This window comes from Rattus norvegicus, chromosome 2 (assembly GCF_021556685.1).
Source record: "Rattus norvegicus strain SHRSP/BbbUtx chromosome 2, alternate assembly SHRSP_T2T, whole genome shotgun sequence".
Taxonomy (NCBI): Eukaryota; Metazoa; Chordata; class Mammalia; order Rodentia; family Muridae; genus Rattus; species Rattus norvegicus.
Genome location: NC_141535.1, coordinates 212989212 through 212996353, shown reverse-complemented (window position 1 = coordinate 212996353; position 7142 = coordinate 212989212). Strand labels below are relative to the sequence as shown.

Genomic DNA, 7142 nt, shown 5'->3' with positions numbered 1-7142 from the left:
ATGGAGGAGTTAGAGAAAGGACTGAAGGAGCTCAAGGGGTTTGTAAGAACAACAATACCAACTAAGCAGAGCTCCCAGGGACTAAACCACCATCCAAAGAGTACACATGGACAGACCCATGACTCCAGCTGCATATGTAGCACAGGATGGCCTTGTTGGGCACCAGTGGGAGGAGAAGCTCTTGGTCCTGCCAAGGCTCGATTCACCAGTGTAGGGGAATGTCAGGGTGGGAAGAGAGAACACCCTTATAGAAGCAGGGGGAGAGGGGATGGGTAGGGGGTTTATGGGTGGGAAACCGGGAAAGGGAATAACATTTGAAATGTAAATAAAAAATATCCAATAAAAGAAAGAAAAATTTCATGAGACAATGCTAGAGCTCAGCATATATTTCCTCTCCTGAAATCTCAGTATCTTTGCACATGCAGTGGGATAGTTGAATATGAGCACAAAAGAAAAGAAAAACATGAAAATAAATGCCTCACTTATTAACCAAAAGTTCAAACTTTATTCACAGGTTTCGATCAAGGGACTGTGTTACTTGACACTGAACAGTAATGGTTGGTGATGTAGCATCAGAAAAAGCATGGAGGAACCACCTGCACTATGAGCCCTTCCTCCGCAGCCTCGATGAGATGTAATAATAATGCTTTAATCTCATTAGCATATTTTCAATTGTATGAAAACTGTATCTTGAAATGCTTCTCACTTCTACTTGAAACGTAAGCCTTCGAGCTTAACCTTACACTCTGTCTGCAGCCCTATACTCCTGCAGGCTCACCCCAGAAGTTGTCTGTGTTATTCTTGGGGAATGCTTCTACTTGAAGAACTTTATCCTGAGAGAATAAGACAAGTAGCATTCCATTCTGTAAAGATTTACACAAGCAAACTCCTTACTGAAGAAAGGAGACAGTTTTTTGGTATACTTAAAGACTCAAATGAAATGGCCTGCAACAAACGTTCCTCGGATGGTTGGGATGAAGTCATATTATTAAAAGTAAATATTTTGGGGCTGGGGATTTAGCTCAGTGGTTAGAGCGCTTACCTAGGAAGCGCAAGGCCCTGGGTTCGGCCCCCAGCTCCGGAAAAAAAAAAAGAAAAAAAAAAGTAAATATTTTTGTATTGTTTTATATGTGTGCTGTAATAGGGAAGATATGCTGGAAAATATAAAGAAACAATGAGAATTATGGATTGAAAAACTTCTTATTCTTGAACTGGTTTAGGCTTCAACTTTGACAGTTCCAAACTACTTATTCCTGTATATTTAAGTCCCAACACACAGAAACTGGATGGAGATCAGAGCGCACTGGAGAAATATGCATTGCAGCTTTTAAAACATATTATATTATATTTATTAAATTATATTATTTTTTGAGGAATCCAAAATGAAGGTAACAATCCATCTGATTCTTGGTGTGATTTATATGCAAAATGAAGTTAGAATTGCGGTGGAAAGAACAATTTGAGGCATCTCTTTGGGATACAGCTTTCATCAAAACCCCTGAGTAGCCATGATGTATAGAACACTGTGTTTGAGGATGGGTGAGAAGGCGTTAGATATGGTTTTGGCTTAAATGGATATTATAATATGGTGATTATAGGGGACGGACTAGAGAGAGTAGACATCTCATATTTGGAGAATCAGTAGACAGAAGTGAGGAAATGCCAGAGGCGGACTGAGTGCAGAGAAGTGGCGTTTCATAGCTCTGACAAGTAGTGTCTTATAAACAAGTGTCTCTCACGGCCTATCCTTACAGAATCAGCACTGTTACCTTATATAGGTGTGTGCATGTGCACATGCATGTGAAAGTGTGTAAACAAACCCCACCTGAGTCTGTAATCTGAGAGCACTCATACCACACCAATAGCTAGTATTCTTCTTTAAGACTTACTTTATTTTTAAAATTATATGTCTGCATGTGTGTGTGTAGGCTTGTCCATGTGGATGCAGATGCCTGCAGAGGGCTGAGGTAACAGACCCTACTGGAGCAGAAGTTACAGGTGGTCGTTAGGTGTCCAACACAGGTGCTAGGACTAGAACTCAGATCTTCTGCAAGAGCAGTAGGAGCTATTAATCATGGAGCCATTCTCCAGTCCATGATGTTCTTACATCTATCACCTCAGTAATTCTTATATGTTGGAACTATAACTATCCTTTAGAAAGCGTGAATAAACTCTAATTCCTTCCAGACAGTGTGTATGTGGTGTGTGGTATGTTCTCTCTCTCTCTCTCTCTCTCTCTCTCTCTCTCTCTCTCTCTCTCTCTCTCTCTCTGTGTGTGTGTGTGTGTGTGTGTGTGTGTGTGTGTGTGTATGAATACAGTAATATTTCAGAAATGTCTTACTGAAGTCCTTTGACAAAATCACTCCCTTCTCCTTGGCTCAACTTTAAAATGATCATAAAATCCTACAGACTAGCTCAGGAGTGCCACCGCCCACACTGCCCACCACAGCCTGACAAACCAACCATCATCCAGGAAACTGCATCACAAGCTTCCTTACGGGTCAGTCTGGTAGGGGTTTTCTCAGCTAAGGTTTCCCCTTCCAAAATGACCCTAGCCTGTGTCAAATTGGCATAAAACTATCCAGCACAAAGACTATTTCCTTTCCTCTCATTTTTCACCAGGGAAGATGGAAGAAACAAATGGATAGATGAGTTTCACACTCAGACACAAAATAAGAGAGAACAAAGACACCCAAGACCAAGCAACTCATTCATGGGAGTGTCTAAGGGCAATTACAAAACACTGAACATATTTATTTGACAAAAAATGTTTCATATATTTAATATAATAATCTTAATTGCAATGTTAGCAGCACTTCTGAACCATGAGAGCTTGTTATACGTCAGGTGCTGTGCTCATATAATTACCTTCTTGAGTCCTTTTAAAAATATGAAACTATGTGGTCCATAATACATCATCTGAAATTCTAAAATAAAAACTCTAAAAGTGAGCATTTTGCAGCACTTTGAATTGATGGACTAATGGCCCAAAGCCTGGTGTGAATTGATGGACTAATGGTCCAAAGCCTGGTGTGAATTGATGGACTAATTGCCCAAAGCCTGGTGTGAATTGATGGACTAATGGCGTATAGCCGAGTGTGAATTAATAGAGAGTTGACTTGGGGCTCTACCTCACTTGGATGACTATTCCTAAATGTACCAGTATAAAAACTTTAACATTTTAAAATTAAGTTCGTTTTGTAATATGTTCATACATGTATGCATTCATGTTTAATTAATGATTAATTAGTTAATTAGTTAATGATTAATCTTGACAACCACCCTCCCTTGGTACCTTCCAATGCCCTCAACTCCTCCTCCTCCTATAGATACCTTGTTTCTATTTGTTGGTTTGTTCCTCCTTTTTGAGAGTCAATGGGTTGAATGAAGGTCATCAGTATGACCATAAGTTTGAAAATCATCCATGGAACTTGATTGGCTACCAGTGGCTAGTTTACTGAAGGCAGTGACTTCCCAATTCCCAGAATCTATTAGTGGAGAAGGAGGGTGTAGAGTGTAGTTCCTTCAACCCCTGCTTTGGGGAAGACTGCTACCAGCCCTTGCCCAGAGAGTATTAGATCCATGGATGAAAAAACACAGACACAAACATAGCTCAATTTCAACCTCCCTTATTGGACCAATTGGTAAGCACTTCTTCCACATGGGAAAGCAGCCATGCTCTACCCAAGATCTCACATGGCTGATCATTGCTTTTCCCTCCAAAGGATGGCGAAATCCCTTTCTCCTATCCCACATCTGCTAGCCTGCCTGTGGGGCAGTGGGGGAAAGGGTGCGGGGGGACTGGAAGTCCCCTATTTCTCCCAGCTTATTGGCCACTAGCATCTTCATTGGTTGATCAAGAACCAATTGAAGAACAGGACCCTCAGTGTTCACACACAGATTCCTGATCAAAGTATCAGAACCACCCACTATGGCAGGGCTTCTCAATGGTCCAACCATGGGGCCATACATGGTTGGCTTTGACAAACCCATTCTTGTGCAGGCAAAGTTGCATTGAATTAACCATTGGAATGGCTTTATTGTGCCTGGATGATAGCTATCTTTCCAGAGTCCTTTTTTCGTGTCTTCCAGCCCTTAGAGTCTTTTGCATCCTCTTCCTTGGTGTTTGCTGAGCCTTAGAGGGACTTTTTGTTTATGCCTTCTTTACCCTTGGTACCTTGAGGGCCCCAGCACATGACTGGAAAGAGAAGCTTCTCTGGTCAAGGTCAAGAGTAGCATTTGTCTGTGGATATAAAAATAAATAATTAGAAGGTAGTTTGGTGCTATGTCAATTTTGCTAAGCATTAATAAATCCCTTCCCACAGTCAATTCATCAGCTGATTAATCACTGATTTATTTCATTTCACAGTTATTGTGTATAGAATGGTAATGAACCTGGGTGAAAAAATTGTCTCTATAGCACTGTAGGATTATTTTTAAGTATATGGCCAGGAACAATTGGGTAGTATGGTGGTTCTACTGCTATCTTTTTGAGAAACCTACACACTGATTTAAATAACAACTGTACCAGTTTACACTTTCAGCAGTGGGGGATAAGGATTCTTCTGGCCCACATCCTTACCAAAATTTGTTATGGTTGGCTTCTTGATAGCCATTCTTATTAGGGTAAGAGAGAGAATTTCAATGCATTTTTAACTTGCATTTCACCAGTAGCTAATAATGTTGAGCATTCTTTTTAAATGTTTGTTAGATATTTACAAACGTTTTTTGAGACCTCTGTTCAGCTCTGCAGCCTGCTTTTGAGTAGGACTTGTCGGCTTTCTTGATGCTTTGCTTTTTGAGTTCTTTGTATGTCCTAGATATTAATCCTCTGAGAGATGTATATAGGTGACAATGGTATTCTCCCATTCTGTAGGCTGTCTCTTCACTCCACTGATTATTCCTTCTGCTATACTGAGACTTTTTTACTTTGAGTAGGTCCCGTTTGTCAAATGTTGTCAAATGTTAATTTGTGAGCAGATGGAGTCCTATTCAGAAAGTCTTGGGCTGGGGATTTAGCTCAGTGGCAGAGCGCTTACCTAGGAAGCACAAGGCCCTGGGTTCGGTCCCCAGCTCCGGAAAAAAAAGAACCAAAAAAAAAAAAATGCAGAAAGTCTTTGTGCCTATGTGCTTCAGTGTGCTGTCTGCTGTGTGTGTGTGTGTGTGTGTGTGTGTGTGTGTGTGTGTGTGTGTGTGTGTGTGTGTGTGTGGTAGCAGTTCTAGAATTTCAAGTCTTGAATGAGAATTTAAATCTATTTGGAGTTGGGGTTTTTTGTTTTTTGTTTTTTGTTTTTTTTTTTTCAGAAATGAGAGATAAGTCTGGTTTCATTCTCCTATATATGGACTCTCAGGTTTGAGAAATGTTTTACTGAGTTATTTTTAATACCTTTGGTATGGTTTTCTTCTTTTCTATACCCATAATTCCAAAGTTAGGTCATTTCATGGTGTACCAAATTCTTCTACTTTGTCTTCCAACCCTGACTTTCCATTTTTGACATGAGCTATTCTATTAGTGAGGTTTCCACTGAGGTTTTAAACTGCCTTCTTGAGGTATTCCTTTCCAGCATTATTACAATTTGAGTTTTCTTTTTGGGGGAAGGGGGTGCAGCCAACTTTATTGATGGTATTCAAGAGAGTATGGAAAGTTCCCTAAGATCCTTCTGTTGATATGGAGGTCTGAGATGAAATTGTGAGAGAGATGCTCAGTGTTGGGGGCCGAGTTGAGATGGGGACTCCTCAGTAACTGAGGGCCTCTTTCTTGCGCTCAGAGTCCTTGCTGGGCTGAAGTGGGTGGTCCAGGGTTTCTTACTCCTTGGAGGCCGTGTAGACCATGAGGTCCACCACCCTGTTGCTGTAGCCATATTCATTGATACCAGGAAATGAGCTTTACAAAGTTGTCATCGAGAGCAATGCCAGCCCCAGCATCAAAGGTGGAAGAGTGGGAGCTGCCGTTGAAATCCTGGTCCTCAGTGTAGCCCAGGATGCCCTTTAGTGGGCCCTCAGACGCCTGTTTTACCACCTTCTTGATGTTATCACACTTGGCAGGTTTCTCAAGGCAGCATGTCAGATCCACAACGGATACACTGGGGGTAGGAACACCGAATGCCGTGCTAGTGAACTTCCCTCTCAGCTCTGGGATGACCTTGCCCACAGCCTCCGCAGCACCAGTGGATGCAGGGATGATGTTCTGGGCTGCCCCACGATCATCACACCACAGCTTTCCAGAGGGACAATCCACAGTCTTCTGAGTGGCAGTGATGGCATGGACTGTGGTCATGAGCCCTCCCACAATACCAAAGTTGTCATGGATGACTTTAGCCAGGGGGTTAAGCAGTTGGTGGTGCAGGATGCATTACTGACAATCTTGAGTGAGTTGTCATATTTCTCATGGTTCACCCCCATCACAAACACAGGGGCATCAACTGAAAGGGTGGAGATGATGACCCTTCCGGCCCCACCCTTCAAGTGAGCCCCAGCTTCTCCATGGTGGTGAAGATGCCAGTAGACTCCATGACATACTCAGCACCAGCGTCACCCCACTTGATGTTGGTGGGATCTCGCTCCTGGAAGATGGTGATGGGCTTCCCGTTGATGACAAGCTTCCCATTCTCAGCCTTGACTGTGCCATTGAACTTGCCATGGGTAGAGCCATACTGGAACATGTAGACCATGTAGTTGAGGTCAATGAAGGGGTCGTTGATGGAAACAATCTCCACTTTGCCAGAGGCAGAGGAGAAGGCAGCCCTGGTAACCAGGCACCCAATATGGCCAAATCCGTTCACGCTGATCTTCACCATCTTGTCTACTGGACGAGGTTGTCACTGCATGAGAAGATGTGGCTGTCTCTGGAACAGGGAGAAGCAGAGAGCCTTGAGTTTTCTTAAAACATTCAAACCCTATTTTCATGCCTAGGATTGGCTTCCTTATCTCAGTTGTCTCTTTGTATTGTTTGAGCTGTTTGACCATAATTAACATCATTCTTTTGAGTTATTAGTCTGGGAGTTCTTCCAGGTAATTTTCAGGGTCATTGGTCATTACTGGAGTATTTGTAATTTTTTTAGATGAGATGTGTTATTTTGATTTCTCTTATTTTTTTTATTCTGCATTGTGATTTGTGCACCTGCAGTTAGTTTGTTGGTTGA

The 7142-nt window shown here is 42.1% G+C and overlaps 1 pseudogene; it reads right to left on the bottom strand.

Moving 5' to 3' along the window:
• Positions 1–5805: 5805 nt before the first annotated feature.
• On the bottom strand, positions 5806–6797 carry Gapdhl9 (glyceraldehyde-3-phosphate dehydrogenase like 9; annotated as a pseudogene).
• Positions 6798–7142: the final 345 nt, after the last annotated feature.